This window comes from Protopterus annectens, chromosome 12.part0 (assembly GCF_019279795.1).
Source record: "Protopterus annectens isolate FY-2018-M chromosome 12.part0, PAN1.0, whole genome shotgun sequence".
Classification (NCBI taxonomy): Eukaryota; Metazoa; Chordata; order Ceratodontiformes; family Protopteridae; genus Protopterus; species Protopterus annectens.
Genome location: NC_056746.1, coordinates 1,327,726,766 through 1,327,747,900, shown reverse-complemented (window position 1 = coordinate 1,327,747,900; position 21,135 = coordinate 1,327,726,766).

Sequence of the window (21,135 nt, the reverse complement as noted above, 5' to 3'; positions counted from 1 at the left end):
GTTTGTAAGAGCAGTATTTAAAAGTTGTCCCTATTTTGGGGGCTTTGTTCCCCCATAATTTTTAGCCTTGTCCAGATTTTTTGTGCTAACAGCTTGAGAGCTATTACTAGAGCTATCTGAAGCTATGAAACTTCCTCCTTGGTACAGAATGCCACTGACCTTGTGCTGGACCCACATAGGCTATAAAATAAGCATAACTTTCTCAGGTAAAAGAAAAGGTGTTATACCACCATAGAGTACTTTGCCAGCGTGCAGCGTGTTACAGAATAACTAGGAATCTTGTAAATTAGTTATTTCCCAAGATACCCAAGGTTGTCATGTAAACCAATAACACACTTATGCTCTTGGGTCATACATTTATGCTGACCTCCTTTAACCCTACTTATGACAAATAGAAAGTATTTGCATTTTTGTGCCCACCAAGATGGATAACATTAAAGGTGCCTACTTAGAGTGATGGTGACATTGTGTATTGACCATAGTTGTTTCCAGATGTTATCCCAAAGTCCTGTTAGAAAAGATGTTCACTTTAAATACAGAGATTATGAGAAGGGCTTGTTGTGTTTGTACGACCATGTTGGTATAGTCAGTGAATGGCCACTGGTGTCATGAGAGTGTTCAGTCAAATCCACAAAGTGGTTTGATCTGTTTTTGATAGCAAACATCAAATAGTGAAGTTTAGCAATTCATCCAGTTGTTGTGGGTATGTTTCTTGGGAACGTGATGATTTTGTTGCTCATCAAATGCTGGCAGTTTGGCATATAAGCATTATAATCCTGTCTAATGAAGTGTTTCTTATCAATGCATGGAGCTGGCTGTCTTGTTCAAATGATTTATGGCATTTCTGAATAGCACAGTTCATGGAGTTCCTGTTTTCCCCATAGCTGTGTAACTATGGATATTGAAGGTGAAGTTGTTTAGTACATTTTTCTGGCCCATCATTTACTTTTCTTTTTCTGCATCATCCATGTTGTGAGCTGACATGACAGGAATTCATTTGTCAAGGCTTTTACTGTGATTTTCTCCAATGGCATAACTGTATAATTGTATATGTATATGTCATGCATCTAATTTGTTAACTTTTTGTGCTTAATGTTAATTCTGCAGTAAAAACAACCATTCTTGGGCCCATGTTCCCCAAAAATTATGTGCAGGTCACCTACAATGGCAAGTTGTTACTAGTAACCTACAGTCTCAGATAGTATAACATGCAAGAGAGTGCATCAATCTATGTATCTCAGGGAATGGAGTAATGTAGTGAGACAGAAAACACTTGGCCATTTAGATAATACAGTCAACAGCAGCAATTATGTTAGATGTGAAAGTCAAAAACGAGGACACAGACTAGATTCAATTAGGGTTAATCATACTGTTAGAAAGGAATACAGTAAATCCACATAAGTCACAAAGGACTGCTCAGTCAATCAAGTTAATAAGCTTAAGCCTGAGTAGAGGAAATACATCCTACATGTAACATGCAAGTCACTAGACTGACAAATATCTTGGGCCTAAATGTAAACTGGACACTAAAGCAGTATTTTATTGTCTTCTGCATTTTTATTTTTAATTTTGTTCATGATATTTCTTTTAATTCTGTTTGTGGTGCTTCCTGTTTTTATTTTATTTTATGAGATTTGTATAATTGGTGTATTTGTGTTCCACGTATCCTGTGTTTTGTTAAAAAAACACCTAAGATAAAGCTGAAGGTGACACTGAGGTTAAAGCTGTTTTTATCTCACTATTGAGGTTAACATATGATTAGGTATGCAAATATACTGATACTTTAATAAAATGTCCACATACTAGTCTGAAGAGATAATATATACAATGATGAAAAGAATTAAACTGTCAAAGAAATGTTTTGCCTTTGGTTACGGACGTGATGTTTGGATACTTGTTTGCATAAAATACCTTTTAAGTACAGTAGACAGGCAAAACAGTAATCATCATTTTCTCAAACTGCCTTATTGGATATGATGAACCTGTTTGTTTAAATGGTAGCCAGGTACACTTGTGTAGCATCTCTACATGTCTTTAGTTTTGGTGCTGTTTGCATCCTTTTAATTCAAAGCGAGGTGTAAAAAATTCTAACAGGCTCCAGAAAGTATTTTACCTGTAACACACCATAGTGAGAAAAGATGAAATGCAACAAGATGCTGTATAACTGCTATGTACACACTGACTGTCACTTTACTGTAGATACATCTAGGCAGCTATCATTCTATAATTGCAACAGTTTTTGTTTTTCATTTCTGTGTTCTGTTCCATGGCTGCTACATAGACAGTACTAATAACTTATGGCTTAAAATAATAATTAGAGAGTCTGATCCCCTTTAATGACCCCTGTGCCTAAATATGCTAAACCATGCACATTGTACCTTTCACCTTTAGTATGCATTGCCAGCACTTCTTTACATGCCCTTCACTTATCTGCTCCTTAGTCCCTCAGCATGTACCTTCCATTGCTGTCAGCTGAAACATCAAAGCAAACAGGGCATAATGAGTTTATTATATGTACTTATTTCTGACCCAGGATGGTGGGCTGTTCCAGGGGATCCTTTTTAAATACATCCTCAGCCAGATGTGCTCCAGTTTTTACATACAGGGAAGTGAATTCAATAGTGGATTAACGGGTGATACATGGATGATGCAGTGGTGCAGTGATTAACATTGTCACTTCCCAGCGAACAGTTTGCCAATTTAATTCTCAGCTGGGGTGCCTTCTGTGAGGAGTCTGTGTGTTCTCCATGCATTCGCATCATTTTTCTCCAACATTCCAAAGGCATGCATCTGAAGAGTTTCTCTCCAGTCTTCCACTAAAAATGGATTCTGTCCCAGTCGGACTTTCCCGGTAAGCAAATGTCAAATAATTAAGTATACATACAGAGGCATAGATAGGAATGTTTTAATTGGATGCCTGATTCAAGAATGCACTCCAACACCCCCACATACACAAAACCTAGACTATCAATATTTCAGCAGAATGGACATTATCAATTCTAAATCAAAAATTATTGAAATGACAGGAAAATATTGAACAATATTTTGTAACCCAGGCATTTTGAAAAACATTTAACAGACTATATAATAAAGTAAAACCATGGTTAATGTGCACTTTTTATTTAAAATATAGCACATCTCACTGGATAAAATACAACTTTAAAAAGTTTATGCTATAGTGTATGTCTGCATATTTGAATACACAAATAAGGTCACTGTAGTAAAAATGCTTGCAAATGCAGTAGTGTACATTCCTACATTAGTACAGCTGTAAACAGCGGCAACAATATATACAGATATTATCATCTATGTACAATGTATACAATCTATACAGGTATTATATATATCTATGTACAATCTATACAGTTTATACAGATATTGTATACATATGTGTATAAGGTATACAGTTTATACAGATATGACTTCTTTGAAGCAGTCACCAAAGCCGTAGATGAGGGTAAGGTGGTTCACACAGCCTATCTAGATCTCGCCAAGGCTTTTGACACCATCCCCCACTCTGGAATTATAGATAAACTCACTAAACTAGGTATAAATCCCTATGTCACAAGATGGGCTGCCAACTGTCTCACTGACAGAACCCACACTGTGAAAGTAGCAGACTCCAAATCCAGCTTCAGACCAGTGACAAGTGGAGTACCACAGGGTTCAGTGCTGGGTCCTCTCCTATTTGGTATCTACTTCTCTGAAGTACAGGCCAACACAGAAGGTCTTTGGCTAATGAAGTTCGCAGATGACTGCAAACTAGGAGCCATAATCAAAACTCCAAAAGATGTGGACATCCTACAAAAGGGCCTTGCTGAGACAGATGCCTGGTGTCAAAGCCATGGCCTCAAGCTCAATGCCAAAAAGTGCATTGTCATTCCTTTTGGTAAAAACTCAGTACCCATGAACTACCACATAGGTGGTAGTCTACTTAACACCAAAAGTGTGATAAGAGACCTTGGGACACAGGTGGACAGTAGTCTCTCCTTTGATAATCACATTGCCACAGTAGTCAGGAAATCCTTCCATGTGGCACACCTCATCACAAAAGCTTTCTCATCCAGGAAAAAAGAGGTCATTGTTCCCCTCCACTTGTCACTCATTAGACCCATTATAGAGTACAATGCCCCTTTTGGTATGTACCTCACAAGACATCTACAACAACTGGAAAGGTGACAGAAATACCTCACAAAGAGGATTACTGGCCTCAAAGAGATGCCCTATGCAAACTGTCTCAAAAAACTGCAGCTTTACTCCGTTGCATATCGCCTACTCAGAGGTGATCTCTGCCTAACACACAAAGCTATGTCAAACCCAGAGCTTTTAGACATGCTCTACTTAAAGAAATCCCAATCCCTACGAGCTACATGCTCTAGGGACCTAAACCTCGTCACCACAATAAACAGAACATGCTGGAGGGATAGATTCCTGTCCCAGAGACTTCCCATACTCTGGAACAAACTACCTATCTATATCAAACAAAGCTCCTCATTAGCACTGTTCAAGGAAAATCTTGATGATTGGATGGGAGATAGGAAATTCACCCCGGGGATCACTTCTGTGGCTCTGCTCGACAGTGGCACAGGAAAATAATTTTCTTGGGTGGCGAAAGCCAGGGTACCTTTGGCTAGGCTTATATAGGCCCTAGGGCCAATAGCCTAGTACCTACCTATGAACCTATGAACCTATATACATCTGTGTACAAAGTATATAGTTTATACAGATATTAATATTTCTATGTACTAAGTATACAGTTTGTACAGGTAGTATATACATTTATGTACAAGGTATACAGTTTATACACATATTATATACATATATGTGCAAGCTATACAGTTTATACACATTTTATATACATCTGTGTACAAGCTATACAGTTTATATAGATATTATATAAATTTGTGTACAATGTATACAGTTTAATGCACTTAGAAACATTTATTCTCTCCTTGGTCAGCAAGTTCACAATGATAGGAAGGGGCGGTCTGATAGTATCCCAGCCCAGTTTATTATATAGTAAGGACAAATTAGCTAATTATTAATTATTTATTTTTTGCTTTTCTTGTTAAATATCTTGCTTTGTTTTATACTGACTATGCATGCTTTAAAAAGAGTGCACATGAAACCATACTTTCCAACCTCTTAACACAAGAATTCACAGCAAGACTAAAAATAGTCAGGAGAACAAAGGTCCAAAATCAGGGACAGAGTTTAAACATTAGTCTAATAAACACATACACTTACTAGAATAACAAGTTTTGCATCAACATTTTCTGAAAGATATGAAGTCTGAAACTCAAATGTCTATTCTGAAACTAATATGTCTATCATAATTTACTGACTAGATTTCTCAATGATTGGCCAGTAAAATCATAACTTTTATAAAGGAACAGACCAAAATTATGAAGCAAAAATCTGACAATTTTGTAAAATTACTGATATTTGAGAGGTATGTCAGAAAAATAATCTCAGTGCTTTTTCTCCCCTCCCCTTCATAGCATCATCTGTGATCCCCAGCCTTACCGACTAACTTAAACATTCAGGCTACCTATTGGAGAAGCAGACTGTTGTTCCATGAGGGGACTGAAGAAGAGGGCAGTGTTAGGATGACATCATATTAACATCACATGAGTTCTGGAAATGGATAAAATTGTGAGAATGAGATGTGGTGACAGCTTATCCAGCTGAGAACTTCTTGTACAGTTAATAAGGTAATTCTAGTCGAACATTGCCAGCTAATCATATCTTTTACTTTTCTTCTATTTCTTCTTAGTTTTTTTTCTGTTTATAGGAATTGGAGTTAAGAAGTTAAGTACCAAGTGTCCAAACTATCTTAGATTTTCATTTCTCAACATTTAACACATTTTTATTAATATTTGTATGTATCTGCTGAAAAAAAATTAATATTTCTGATATTTCTGGATGTTTCAATAAAACTCTCTTTTCTCTTTAAATGGTCTTTTAACTATAATCCTACTAGATCAATAATCAAAAAATATCCACATCGTAGAAAACTATAAAATACCAAAGAAAACATTGTCAAGCCACCATGGAATCAATAAAATGTATTAAACATTAAGTCAACAAGTGCTTTCATACATTTAGTACAGGGTTTCTTCAGATAAAATAAAGACCAAATACCCCATTATTTATACCCCTTTCAGTTCAGTCATTAATCAATTAATCTAAAACCTCTCCCAATAACTATTTTTGAAGAGCAAGTTCATAAAGTTATATATAAAATCTATTTAAAAACTTGATTTTTTACATAAAAAAATACTCAGGAACTCCTAAAGAATTATTAAAAACAATTCAATAACACTGTATAGCAAATGTTTCAAAATGTTTCTGATTTTAAAACCTGTACACTGTTAATCAATATTTTGACATTAATTCCAGGATACTGAGGGGCATTCCATTTAAATTACTAGAGTAATTCTTTCTCTTTTAAATATGGCTCCCAATTTCCACCTCTAATATTCTGCAGAACTTCTTCTAGTGCAAAAAATAAAACCTTCTTAAATTCTCTACATTCTAAACTGTGTTTACACAAGGTGTTATTTATATCTTTCCTTCTTAAGTCATATACATGTTCATAGATATGCTGCCTTAATGCCCTTTCGGTCTTACCTACATAAAATTCAGTGCAGGTCATACATTGTGATAAGTAAATCACACCAACTATATTACAACAAGAACACCCATTTCTACTCACAACCCTAGGATATGATGCTACAGTGATGTTGGGCCCCTTGTGGATAAAACGACATCGTGCACATGCACCACATTTTGACATCTTTGCTTCTTTATAGCTTTGTTTCTTATTGCCTTCCACAATATTTTTTAAATTTCTTCCCCTTTTATATACAAACCTTGGTCCTATTCCAGATTTATTGACCACATCAACACTACTAAAACACTCATCCAATTCTTATTAATGATATTTTTTACTTGCCTAGTACCACTCCCATAGGTAAATAGCTTGGTCATATTCAAATCTGACCTACTTTCCTTTTCCTTGTAAACCACATCACCTCTAACCATCAAAACTGATTTAAACTGACCATGCCTTTCACTATTTATCTGTTTAATTATTTAATTAATTAAATCTATAGGGTACACTCTTTCAATAAAGATATCCGTTAGTATTTTACTCTCCGTCTCAAAGACTGCATTATCAGAAACCATTCTAGACTGGCAAACAAGTTGTCCCTTTACCAGGTTTCATTTTTGTCATGTGGGTGGGCATTACTAAAGTGTACCAAGTTTCCTTATGATAAATGTTTGATGAAAAACTCCCATTAGCTATGTCTTCGCATAGGGCAAAATCTAAATAATTAATCTCATCAAATTTAAAATTAATTGTACATTTTAAGAAATCAACTCTATTATTTATAAAAGTGCAAACTTCATTTAATCTAACTTCTGATCCTTTCTAGATAATAATAAATCATCCAAAAACCTGAAATAGGACATAATATTCTCATAATCTTCACTGTTAAATACAAAATTAGTTTCCCAAAACCACAGAACTATATTTGCAAACATTGATGCTGCCACTGCACCCATTGCAACATCTATAGTTTGCTTATAGTAATCCCCTCAAAATATACAAAACTGTTAAATAAAACAATTTCCATCAAGTTATTGTTATTGAATTGTTTTTAATAATTGTTTATGGGTGTCCCTGAGTAATGTTTGTGTAGAAATAATGTTTTTAAATAGATTTTATGTATAATTTTATGAACTTGCTCTTTAGAAACAGTTATTGAGAGACATTTTAGATTGGTTGATTTATTAAGGAGAGAACTGAAAGGGTATTAATAATAGGGTATTTGGTATTTATTTTTATATGGAGACGTCCTGTATTAAATGAACAAAAGCACTTATTGGTTTAATGTTCAATAAATTCTACTGAATCCATGGTGACTTGACAGCATTTTCTTTGGTATAATCCTACTAGATCCCAATTCCTGACCCATAATTTCCATTTGCTGTTTATTGCTGAAATGCTAACGTTGTCACAGTAAAACTCTTGAAAGATTTGTTCTGTTCTTTTTGGGTAGTTAAATGAAACTTTAGTCAGATGGGACTTGGCAGGTAGAACTTGATTAAAAAAAATTGCCAAATGTAGAGAGATTCCTGTTGACTGCTATCATGTAGCAGACTTGGCAGCTGTTTCATTAGTAAATTTAAATTTAATGATCATTTATTTATTAACTGTGACACTGTATGTTGTTAAGTCTGTATTTTTTGTCACAATTTGTTCTATGCCATACAGAGACTGGAAACTTAAATCAAATTCTGTGACATGGTGGTCTGGATTCAGATGTGTGCTGAACCCAGGAAATAATATTCTTACATGAACCTGACTAGACGAGAGGGATCCCTCATCCAGTTACATTGTTACAAAAGTTATGAATTACAAGGGCTCTGATCACCCCACTTGCCTGGTTATCTTGTGAAGGCGTTTGCAGTTCTGCCACTTATTCTCAGCATTTTATCAGTGCCTAAAAATGTTTTTTTTTGTACAACGCAGAAAATTTAATGTAAGAGTTTAAGTCCAGTTTGTAAATGTTTCTTGTAAATGTCTCATTTCAACAATGCTTCAAAATTACATTATCTGTGATCAGATCTTGTGTGATTTTTTACATCTGAAGCAGTCTTGTTCATGTGAAGAGAGGAGATAGCTTACAGGATAAAACAGATCTTAAAGAGTCTGAGAACCAAGAAAGTAAGTGGCTGTAGTCTCTCAAAATGTGTTTCTCATATCAGTTGTGCAGTACTTTGCACCGTCCTGGTTCCTCAGCTAACACCATGCCTCCCTTAGAACTAGTGCAAGTTGTTTACAGACTGTGTGGAGGTTCTGACCCATACCTCTCAACTGTCCCTGGTTTTGACTCAGATTTTAGCTCTGCTTCTCTTAATCCCACTTAAAAACAGTGACTTTTGGCAAAATTATGGTGTTACACTTAAATAATGACAATAATTAGAGTTATAGACTTTACTTTAGAAAATGTATATTCATAGTCTCTTATTCTTTCACTATCTCAACAACAGATCATGTGAAGTGGCAAGAGATAAAGTGTAAGAAAAGCTAACACACACACACACACACACACACACACACACACACACACACACACACACACACACACACACACACACACACACACACACACACATGCACATACACACACACACACACACACACACACACACACACACATGCATGCACGCATGCACATACACACACACACACACACACACACACACACACACACACACACACACACACACACACACACATACACACTCACATTTTATGTTAAATTGTAAAACTTATTTTTGTGACAGTAGTGCAATGTGACTGGTTTAAGTAAGTATTTTTCTTGATACTATAGTCAATAGTTTGCATCACAGTGATTTCAGCAACTCTTGGCTGATACATATGCAAACGGGTATGTGGTAAAAAATAGTAGGGTGAGAAATATGATAAACTGTGTGTCAATACTTTGCTTACTGTCTGAATTATAGAACTACATAAATGAAGGCTTAATACCCTAAGTCTGATCAACATGTAAATTCTATATATGGGACATCTAGCTAACTCTAAGAAAGCATCATTTTGATAAATGGAGGAGAACATGTTATGGATACATTACTTAGCAGAAATCTCATTTATTTTTTGTGAGAGACAAAAGTAAATATTGTAGAGTGTGGTTTTCATGGTGGTTGCCTTGACATATTTATCATGATGCAGCTGTCTGCTCAACAGTTTTTGCTGTGAAAAGTGTGCAAACTGATACCTGTCTGAGCATGCATAAACCTAGAAGGAGATCTGCATGCTCTGCAAATCACCTCTCTGCACTCATGCATTTTAACTTGCATCTGAGTTTGGTCAGAAGGAAAGAAGCTGCCATCCTCACAACTGTAATTGTAGCGTATTGATGCCAAAGAACATCTGTCTATATGTGCGCAGAACTTTGCACTCATTTTGTAACATATACAAAGGAAGTAAAGCAGCACCAAGTGCTTCACTCCACTCCATGTACTTCATTTCTTTATATTATTTGGATTGTAAATACCATTTGGCTAAAAAAACTGAGGACAAGTGATGCATGTATGTGTCGCACCTCCTTTTCATGGCTACAAGTTGACATTTTAGTAATGGGTAAGAAAGCAGGACTAATGCGGTGTAAAACTGAGATAAAAACCTCATACTGGCATGAATATTTAAGGGAACCATATCAGTACATTAAAAATAATGGATTAATGCCATTAAATACTTTTTTAAATAAACATAGTAAAGTACTGATTATACCAGAATCTTAGTTACATGGAGTCACTTTTTTGAGTAATGGCTAATTTACAGACTGAGGCTCAAGCTCATTATTTTAAATGCAGTTTTAATCACCCTTTCATTGGTAGAATATGCAGTCATTTTAGAGATTTACTTTTAATTTCTTTCTCCTTCATCTTCCACTGGACCCTGACTTATAGCACCTCTGCCTCTACCCAATTGGCCCATTAGTTTCATAAGGTGAGGTCTGGCCTTCCCAAACCTAGTTGAGACCCCTAAAGCCCATTTATTTCTCCAGAGGAGATGAATCAGCCTATTTTTTCCACTGCAATGACAGTCAGATGGCAGGAAGAAGGGCACTCCGTAGGACCTGCTATCTGGCCTACCAGTGTAGTTGATTCTCCATTGCGGCTTGCATGAGGCTACTATGCTACCCATCACCTCAGGAAGTGTGCATACATTCATATACCCCAAAGCTGGACTACTATGTGCACACTAACACCGCTAATAGCATTATGTGCTCACTACATTTATGCTCCACTGGTGCATCACTCAGAGTTCCCACTAGGTGTCACCCATAGGTGAGTCAGCACTGCCCCTCCCCTTCCTCAGCAGGATGGAAGTCACTCCTTCCCATTCCCTGTGGCCATCTGCTCCAGGGCTTCTGTCACTGCTTTTGGCAAGTGATACAAAACATATTATTGTTCTGCAAAATGCCTTAATCCAACAAAAACACTTGGCTTACAATAGCATTCATCTGTAATTTATGTTTTGCTATCTGATTACATCATTTGAATGATGTGGGCAAAACTCTTCTCACGTCTAATGCTTGCACATCTTGAAGAGATCTGTCTAGCACAGTTTTGCCTCCCTTATATATAATCAGCTACTGCTGTTTTATCATTTAATTTTAGAAAATATCTAAAATTAGCACGCCTCTGCTAATTGTGTTACTTGTTTAGAATACACAAGAGGTAAACTATAAGAATATGACTCTGATGAAATTGCTCTTACTCATGATAGAACTTAAGGTGTAAAATGTATTGTTTTGCACATTTAATTTTATTTTAGTGAAAAAATAGCTTGCTCCAAGATCATCTCAAAATTCTGTATCAACATAACCCTGTAAGACTCAATTCTTCTCCTTAAAACATTTTGAAACAATTTTTTTCTGTACATTGCAGGTAACAAAATAGTGATGGATATTTGCCTTAAGGTACTAGAATGATTTAGGAATATATACTTCTGTTTATTTGTTTTTTAATTTATTTATGGTCTGTACAGTGTGACTTGGCTAGTCCCATTAGGCCAGTGGCCTCTTTTCAGAGAAAACCTGAGATATTATCAATGCTGGTTGGGGGAAATTTGGTCAGGGTGTCCAGTTGCTTCCTCTATTCTTTTTGATAAGTGTCATGCTATCCTTTTTCTTCACACAAGTTGCCATCTACCCAGGAAGATGGGACCTTGTTTTAATATTGCAGCAGAAGGATGGCACATTCAGGAGTGCAGTACCCCCCGCCCCCCTGGATTGCACTGCAGTGTCAGTAGTGGAAAGAATAATCCAAGAACCTGGTATGGGAAGAAAAGCCAAAATTAGTTCCAGCACCAATGATGAGGGAGGGTGCTGTTGATCTACTGACTCATTATGTTCCATCAGAAGTCATATGTGCATTTTAATGTGAGAAAAAAATCACCCACAAAGAGGCTTCAAATCTAGCCTGCTATGTATTCAGACCTTTCTCCTGTCAGCTACTTACACTTTGTCTCTCTTCAATATCTCCATCTACACAAATGCAGAACAATAATAAACAGAAACCTGATGAAAATAGATATTGTGGTCTGGCTAGGCTGCAGTTAGTGACTTTACTGTCACAAGCTATTACCCACAGAAAAAAACAAGCAAACTAGTGTATGATGGAATGTTTTGTTTGTATGTGTTATAGTGTCATACTTTCATGGACTGCAGGAGGTTTCATCTCATTCTAATATAAGAAAATAAATCCCAGAGCATTCTCCAGATATATGGCATTTTTGTAGATGTACATAATACCTCTATGAACTTTTCTACATCTATTTCTTTTTTAATTACATCACAACTACATTCTAGAGAACATTTCTTACCATATAAACAATTATTCTACCTATTATCAGATATTACTTTGTCATTTACAGTGCTAGGATTCTTGGGCATATGCACAATTGCAGTCTTTACACTTAGGTCTTCTAAGCCTATTCACCTATGTCATATAATACAGATGTAATACACATAAGGACCATCTTCTGTCTTTTTAATGTAATAGCCCAGAGGAGACATCATATTCCTTGATACCTATGTCATTTACACCTAGTCTTATTCTCACTGATGTGTGAATGAAATTACACTTAAATGCCCTTTCCCATTTACCAGTGCAGCTAACATTGGGTAAGACAGTGATTCAGGTCATAGCTTACTATAGGTCCCCAACCATGTCCCAAGACTCACACTCCACATTCCTAAGCACCCTGGAGAATATTAGGGTCCAACCTAACACTCTCATACTAAGCGACTTCAACTACCCCTCCATTAACTCCATTAACTGGCAAAATTACTCATGTACCAATACACCTGCCCAACGTTTCCTGGAGTTCATTAATTTCAATGCCCTGGAACAGCTCGTTCTTACCCCCACTAGAGGTAGCAACATCTTTGACCTGGTCAGTACTAACATGGGTGACCATTGCTCTACACCACTAGTCAACTATTCCATATTTAGATCTGACCACAAACTAATCACCTTGGAAATCCACCCCCCCCCAAAGGTAACCACCATGAATAACTTCTCCAAAGCTAACTTTGGGCTCCTAAAAACAGAGGTGGCTAACTTCACAGCACCCATACAAATGGAGAATAGTTGCATGACTGCCGAATCATACACCAATGCACTGTACAAACATACACAAATGCATGGATCTCGCCATACCCAATAGAACCAAGATGCTCTCCTCCAAAAAAAAGGAAGCCAGTCTGGTGGTCCCCTGCCATAAACAAACTACAACAGAAGGAGGAAACTGATGTGGAATAAGGTGAAGTCCCAAGACTGGAAAAACTCCCTTATCAGCTTCAACAAAAAGTTGAGATCCCTCATCAAATCCTCTAAAGCTAGCTATGAAAACAGAATTGCAGCAGATAGTAAAGACAACCACAAGGCCTTCCATAGTTATGTAAAGAATCTCCACGGCAATACCCAGATTTGCTGTGAGCTACTGCACAATGATACCTGCTTTACCGAGCCAACAGATGTTGCCAATATACAGATTCAATGCCTTTTTTAGCCCCCCAAAGGACCTATGACAATACCAGTAGATTGTCAGGCACCCAGTATTACTGCTGCACAAGTTAAAACTGCACTTTGCAAAGCCAAGAATACAGCTTCTATGGGACCTGACAATATCCCTGGCTGTGTTCTTCATGAACTACAGAGTGAAATGGCACCTCACCTGTGTGCCTTGTTCAATCACAGCCTCACCTTAGGCTTTGTCCCTACCAAATAGTGCACTGCTACAGTCATCCCTCTCCACAAAGGAGGAGCGACTACAGACCCTGGGAACTATCACCCAATTAGCCTGACGAGTCTAATATGCAAAGCTATGGAATGCATCATCATGGACCTAATATACAAGGATATAGGGAATGTCCAAACTCTAGATCCCACACAGTTTGGTTTTGTGAAGGGTAGATCATGCCTGCTCAACTTGGTCGACTTCTTTGTGTCAGTCACCAGAGCTGTGGATGAAGGCAAGGTGGTTCATACAGCCTACCTTGATCTGGCCAAGGCCTTTGATACCATTCCCCACTCAGGAATCATAGAAAAACTCACTAAGGTAGGGATCAACCCCTATATCACTAGGTGGGTTGCAAACTGGCTCACAGATAGAACCCACAGTGTGAAAGTAGCTGATACCAAGTCAGACTGTCGACTAGCCACGAGTGGAGTCCCACAGGGTTTGGTCCTGGATCCTCTCCTGTTTGCTATCTGCTTCTCTGAAGTCCAGGCCAACATGAAGGGACTCTGGCTGACAAAGTTCACAGATAATTGTAAGTTGGGAGCTATTATTAATTCCCCAAGTGATGTTCACATCCTACAGAATGGCCTCACTGAGACCAGTGACTAGTATCAGAACCATGGCCTTAAGCTCAATGCCAAAAAATGTGTTGTCATCCCCTTTGGAAAAAACCCGGCTCCCATGAATTACCACATTGATGGTAGTTCACTGAACACAGCAGGCGTTATAAGAGATCTAGGAACACAGGTTGACAGCAACCTCTCTTTTGATCACCACATTACCACTGTGTGTTTTGCATCCAGGACGAAAGAGGTCATTGTCTCCCTCTACTCTTCCCTCATTAGGCCAATCATTGAGTACAATGCCGCATTTGGCATGTACCTCACTAGACACCTGCATTAACTGGAGAGGCTGCAAAAGTACCTCACAATAAAGGATCCTGGACCTTAAACACTTGTCCTATATGGACAGACTCAAAAACCTCCAACTATTCACTGTCTCATATCACCTACTTAGTGGTGATCTCTGCTTGACTTACAAAGCCATGTCTGACTCAGCTCTGTTAGAAATGCTACATCTAAAGAAATCCCAATCCCTCCACACCACACACTCTAGAGACCTCAACCTCATTGCCAAAATCAACAGAAAGTACTGGAGGGACAGGTTCTTAACCCAGATATTGCCCCTGCTATGGAATAGACTTCCCATATATGTCAAGCAGAGCACCTTGCTGACCCTCTTCAAGAGAAATCTTGATGAGTGGATGGGAAATAGAAAATTCACCCCAGGGATAACTCCAGTGGGATTACTTGACAGAGACACTGGGAACTAAGGTCGGGTGGCACAATGCCAGGGTAATCCTATGGCTAGGCTTGTAAAAGCCCCAGGCCCATTAGGCTAGTACACACCTATGAACCTATGAACCACATATACCAAACTTTACTTAGTAACCTTTAACCACAAATTACTTGGAAACAGTTATGGTTAGATTAGCTAAATATTATATATTGCTTCAGTAAGCAACTATATTTCTAGCAAAGCACAAGTATACTGAAAGAATCCTCTTTGTCACTCCATTGTACTTATCACCCTCACTCAGCAATACGTTTATGTTAAAGAATGAAATTTTATCCTAAATAACTGAATGATGCATGCTACGTGGTCCAGATACCTTCCTTACATGAAAAAGTAGTCCATCTTCTCCTTCCCCTAAATCCTCCCAACCCTACCACCCCAAACTCAACAGGCATCAGTACCCACCCTCCCCATGCTTACCTTATTGCAAACCTGCAGCCAAATGTACTTCCTTACACCAGAGACTAATTGTCACTTTTTGGGAGATAACAGCTTATGGAAGGAACTGCAGTCTTTTTCCCCTACTATTTTGTGTGGGACTTTGAACAAATTAACACAGTTCAATAATTTCTTAACATTTTAGCTCCATCATTTATATGGTTGCACCTAATGGACTCTCTTTCATGATGCATGCAGTGTTGTAGCAAACTGTTAAGATAAAAATCCTGATTTTTTTTTTCTCAGAATATTGCTAACTCACAAAGCCAAATTTACATTTAACATTGAAAACATCTCCTTCTAATATTATTAAAATGTAAAATGTTTGCATCCAGTTTGCTGCTACTTAATAGAATCAAAGCAATATTGCCTGCTGCACCATAGCATGAGTACTACTGTGAAGTGGAACGCAGTGAAATATATAAAACAATTAACGGTTAGCTGAAAACCTTTTTGCATGGGGGTTGTATCCCCACTGAATAAACTACCTGAGAGGTAGCATCAAGTCAGATAAAATAATGTAAAATATATTTACCTGTTCTTTAATAAGATGAGACTTTTTAGGTAAGATATATAGAAATTAGGGTGAGGGCATATTTCTCACATCAGGGAGTGCAGGGGGATAAAGCCTTTCTGCAATAATTCATTATAAGTAATTATATTTACAATAATATGTGGCTGTTAAGTAGGGTCTCACAACTTGTAGTTTGTAGGTCACTGATTGCTTGTCAAATTTGTTCTGATGCTTCAAAGTAGACGCAATTTCTTTAATACCATATGTTGTATCTCAAAAAATAACCAACTGCCATGCTCGTTTTGGTCATAAAGGTGATTTCTGCAGAAAAGCATCCAGTAAGCATGAAATTGCCTTTAAGATGAAATAGCACAATGACATTTCAATCTTCATGATGTAGACCCAGAAGAAGAGCTTTCTGAAATAATTGTTCCAAAATATCATTAAATGTCAGTATTATTATCACATAATCTGGCTAAAATGTCCACGTTGCTTTATAAAAGTTCAAATTTTTTGCACCGGATATTTTGCATAATATCATCTATGGAACTGAATAAATGCACTGTGGTTACACATCTGTCATGAGATAAACAATTTCTAAAAGTTAATGTGAAATAATTTTTTAAGATGGAAATGCATAAAGGTATGCTACACTTCATAATATAATTCCAAAAATATTACTATTAAAAATCATGTCTATATTCATTTTTCTGAATGTCTCTTTAGTAAATTTAGAAAATATTCAGCATTTTCACATTAGATTTGTAAAATATCATCAATGGAGAGTTGCTTTATAAACTCTTAGCCTACTAGTTGATGAGTCTAAGGTGGATGTGGTTTCAACTCATGGCTTTAGAGTTGCCAATTTATAACTCAGAGATTGTGTTTTGCTACTGAAACTCAGACCATTGCCAGTGAATCCTTATTATTACAATAGCAACAATGTATCGTCTGTGACTCATTTACCTTCAGAATCTTTAAAGAGGAAAAGCACAAAGCTTTCAAGAGTAAGACAAAATGCTCAAATCTTGTAAGCTCGAACTGGCAAAAACAAATGTAACAGTGTTTCTTTTTTAATCTGAATTGTGCAGGATCACAGCATATTGGAGATTGGAGGAGTAATCGTTTATTTACTGTGGTGCAATCTTCGTTGTACTATATAAATAGTGGGGGTGTTGGCAGTTGTAGGGGGGGTTTGCTTCCTTGCAAAAACTGGATTTTTATGTATGTTTTTGAGCTTACATTGTTCAAGCATTTGGGCTGGAATCTTGTAAGTTTAGAGGTTTTAGTCATTTGAGATTTCAATATAGAAACATGTGACCTTTTCTCTTTTCTCCACAGCTGCAGGACTGTGGAGTCAGCATGTCTGAACAATGCCCTTCCCCTGAAAACATGCTTTTTATATTTTTCCTGTGTGTATTTTGCTTCCATACCTACCAGTCATCAAGTTCTCCTTCTGGTCTTGGTCATTTTGTTCTCCCACCCCTAAGAGAATCCCCAGCATGGGGGTGAGAGCCTCCTGAAGGGGTGCCACCATCTTGGAAACCACTACTGGGAAATCCTTGTAAACAGAGGGGAAAAAGCATCCTCCCTTTATGGCTGCCTCTATGATGACCAGCCACAGAATGTCTGTCAGACCATCATCAGGAGATGTGATCAGAGGAACAGAGCATCACGGCTGATAGGTGCACTGCAGGAAATTGTCACCCAGGTATCCTCCAAATGTCCACCAAAATTCCGATGTGTAATCGAGTTTTCATGTGTGTCAAAATGTTAACATTAGTTTCTTTAGATTTTTGTGATTTTTTTTACTGGAATCCGAATTGTACAGGATCACAGCACAGTGGAGATTGGGACAGTAATCTTTTGTTTACTGTGGTGTAGTCTTCATTGGAACATATAACTAGTGGGGTTGTTGGCGGTTGTATGGGGTTTACTTCCCTTTTCATAAAGAGTAATACTGAAATCCACCTCCATCATACTCTTTCAATCAATTTTGGATAGCTTACCCTAACAATAACGAACAAAATCTCTGTGAAAAATATTGACAAACTGGTCAAAGGATCATAAAAAGAACATATTAAGAGAGTCGGCTGCTGGACACTTCACATTATTTATCATTCTCACTTATCTTCAGTCCAGGAGTGAGGTTTTAACCAGAAAAGGCACTTACAATTAGAGCTGAATAAAACTGTACACTTTCATTTGTTCAAGATCCTCTTCAATGAATTTTGACTCTTGTTTATTTAGAATGGAACACCAGCACATATTTTCCCCGACCTATCCCACATGTTCCTCTTTTTAATTGGAGATGAGCTATTTAATATGGACACACTCTAACTGCACATTATCGGAGGCTCAATGGCTATTGAAATTCTATATTCTTTATACTTAAAGGTGAGTAAATTGTGGAATAAAAATGTATTAAACACTCTATTAACTAACAGGTATTACTGAACCATGTATACTTAATTATACTACCGTAAGTGTTGTAATCTACTCTGAACAAGATAAAGAGCAAAAGGGAAACACACTGCTGGGCTAAGCTCAACTTTCCATAATTTATGCCATGCAAGCTAATACAGATAGTAAAATATCATTTTGCATACATGCACAGGAGGAAGTAAGAAAGTGCAGTCTGCACTGCAGTCATGTAGCATGAACCCACACCCCTTCCCACTGTACACCATTTGTTTGTGTTCAGAGCCTCAGGGGTATCTCATGTAGCCAGGGGTGGAGGGAGACTATCTACCCTTTATGCCTGCCTGTATGATGACTATTCACATCATACAGTCTTTAGTCCACGTTGTGCTCTTATGCAAGTTGTGCTCCTGTGCACTTGTTGACAATTAAGAAAAGTAGTGATTTAGCTCCATTTTATACCATAGAGCAGGACAATTCATTTATTCATCTGGACTTACTCTCACCTTGCTACTTATTGCTTAAAAAATGAAGTTTTGTCATTTTACTGCATTCTTCTCTTTGCTCTGAATTGTAAGATACTGCTATACGTATACTCACCTTTTCATTAGAGTGCTTTTAAGTGGTCTCCCTTTATAGAGTGCTGTATTTTGCAGTTTGTTCCCCTATTTTGTTTGCAAAATTTCAAAAGTTATAATTAACAGCCAGTTTTGCACAGGTATGTTGGCCACATTCGAGTTAGTAGTGATTACTCTTAGGTTCATAGGTTGGTACTAGGCTATCAGCCCTAGGGCCTATACAAGCCTAGCCATAACAATTCCCTGGCTATTTCTTCCCACACTATTTACTTCCCTGGACCCCTGTCTAGCAAGGTGACTGACGTGATCCCCGGGGTGAATTTCCTTTCTCCCATCCAATCGTCAAGGTTCCTTTTGAAGAGGGCCAAAGAGGCACTCTGCTTGACATGTATGGGCAATCTATTCCAGAGTCTGGGGAGTCTCTGGGTCAGGAACCTATCCCTCCAGCATGTTTTAGGTGTTAGGAGGGCAACTGCTGCTACTTCTGGAAAGTAAGCACTATTGATTAGAGCTATAGTTCTTTTTTTCATTTTTTTCACATTCTTTGTTTGTTTTCTAGTGCACAGAGTTATGCTCCATTGCTGTCTTTAATCCAAGCTGCAAAATCAGAAGTAGGAAAGTGTATTTATTCAACTACACTTGAAGTCACTTTATTATTTATAGTTTAAAAGCGATAGTTTTTCATCCTACGTTTTGTTTGCTCTGAATCGTAAGACATTGCTATACATACAGTCACCAGGCAACTGGGGTTCTTTAAGGTGGTCTCTTATTATTAAGGGCTACATATTATTTATTTTATTTTGTTTTACATTTGTTGACCGGGATAGTCCGGTTGGATACATGTCCATTTTCAGAGGTGGCCCAGAGAGAAAAGCTCCATGCTATATACTACATACATATTACAAAGACTTTATCATATATACATATACCTTTTTACAATTTCCATACAGACAGACATTATTTTAATAGGATATACCATTTTGCTCTTTATTATCCATTTTTGTCAAATTTAAAAAAGTTACAGTTAAAAACCAGTTTTGGACATGTGTATTAGCCATCTTAGAACAAACAGTAGTCATTCTGGTGGCATTACTGCTATTTCTGGGGATCTAGCATGGGTCTTAGCTGCTTTTCCCTTATTGGTTCTTTTACTTTCTTTGCTTGTCCTACAGTGTGAGGAGCTCTGTTTAATGCAGCCAGGTTGGAACTTGCATTTCACAGATGCAAATATTTTCAGTTTCAGTCTTACCTATTACAGCCTCACTCATCCGAAAGTCTTATAGTAAAAGGTACTTTTTTGATACAGACAGGTATGATATGGTGTGCCTAGCTGCACAATACACAGCATAGCTCACAGTATCTTTATAAGCGTCTATTGCCTTAACTGCTGTGCTGCATTCCCAAAGTCATTGCCTGTTATATGTAGCTTAGAACTTATAGTTAGTAAAGGTCATAGTTACATACTGACCCCGTTATTTTACTTACTTAATAATCCGACACTTAATAAATCTACCTCATAACAGATAACCATAGATCCCCCAAATTTAAAATAATTCTAATATTCTCTGATTTAATTATGTAGTAAAACTCTCTGGACAAGATGAAAGACAATACTTTGTTTTATCCCTCTTTTGGTAGCCTTGTAGCATTTGATATCCTAAAGTAGTGCAGTAACTGCCATATGCTCATAGATAATGAGTGAGTTCTTATTCAACACAAGTAGCTCTGTTTGTGAGACATGCAAATATTTAAGCGATATGGAGGCCTCACCTTTACAAGAAACATAAGCTGTGAGCTGCCCACAAACACACCACACTCTGCTCTGACATACACTGTAATATCATATGCCGATGCTGTAAAAAATCCTTACCAAAATGTCCTAGACCCATAAGGATTAAGCCTCAACAAAAATCGAGCAGCACATCACACCAAACATACACTCGATAGACAGTGTCAAATTCAGTACATCTGATCGTTTC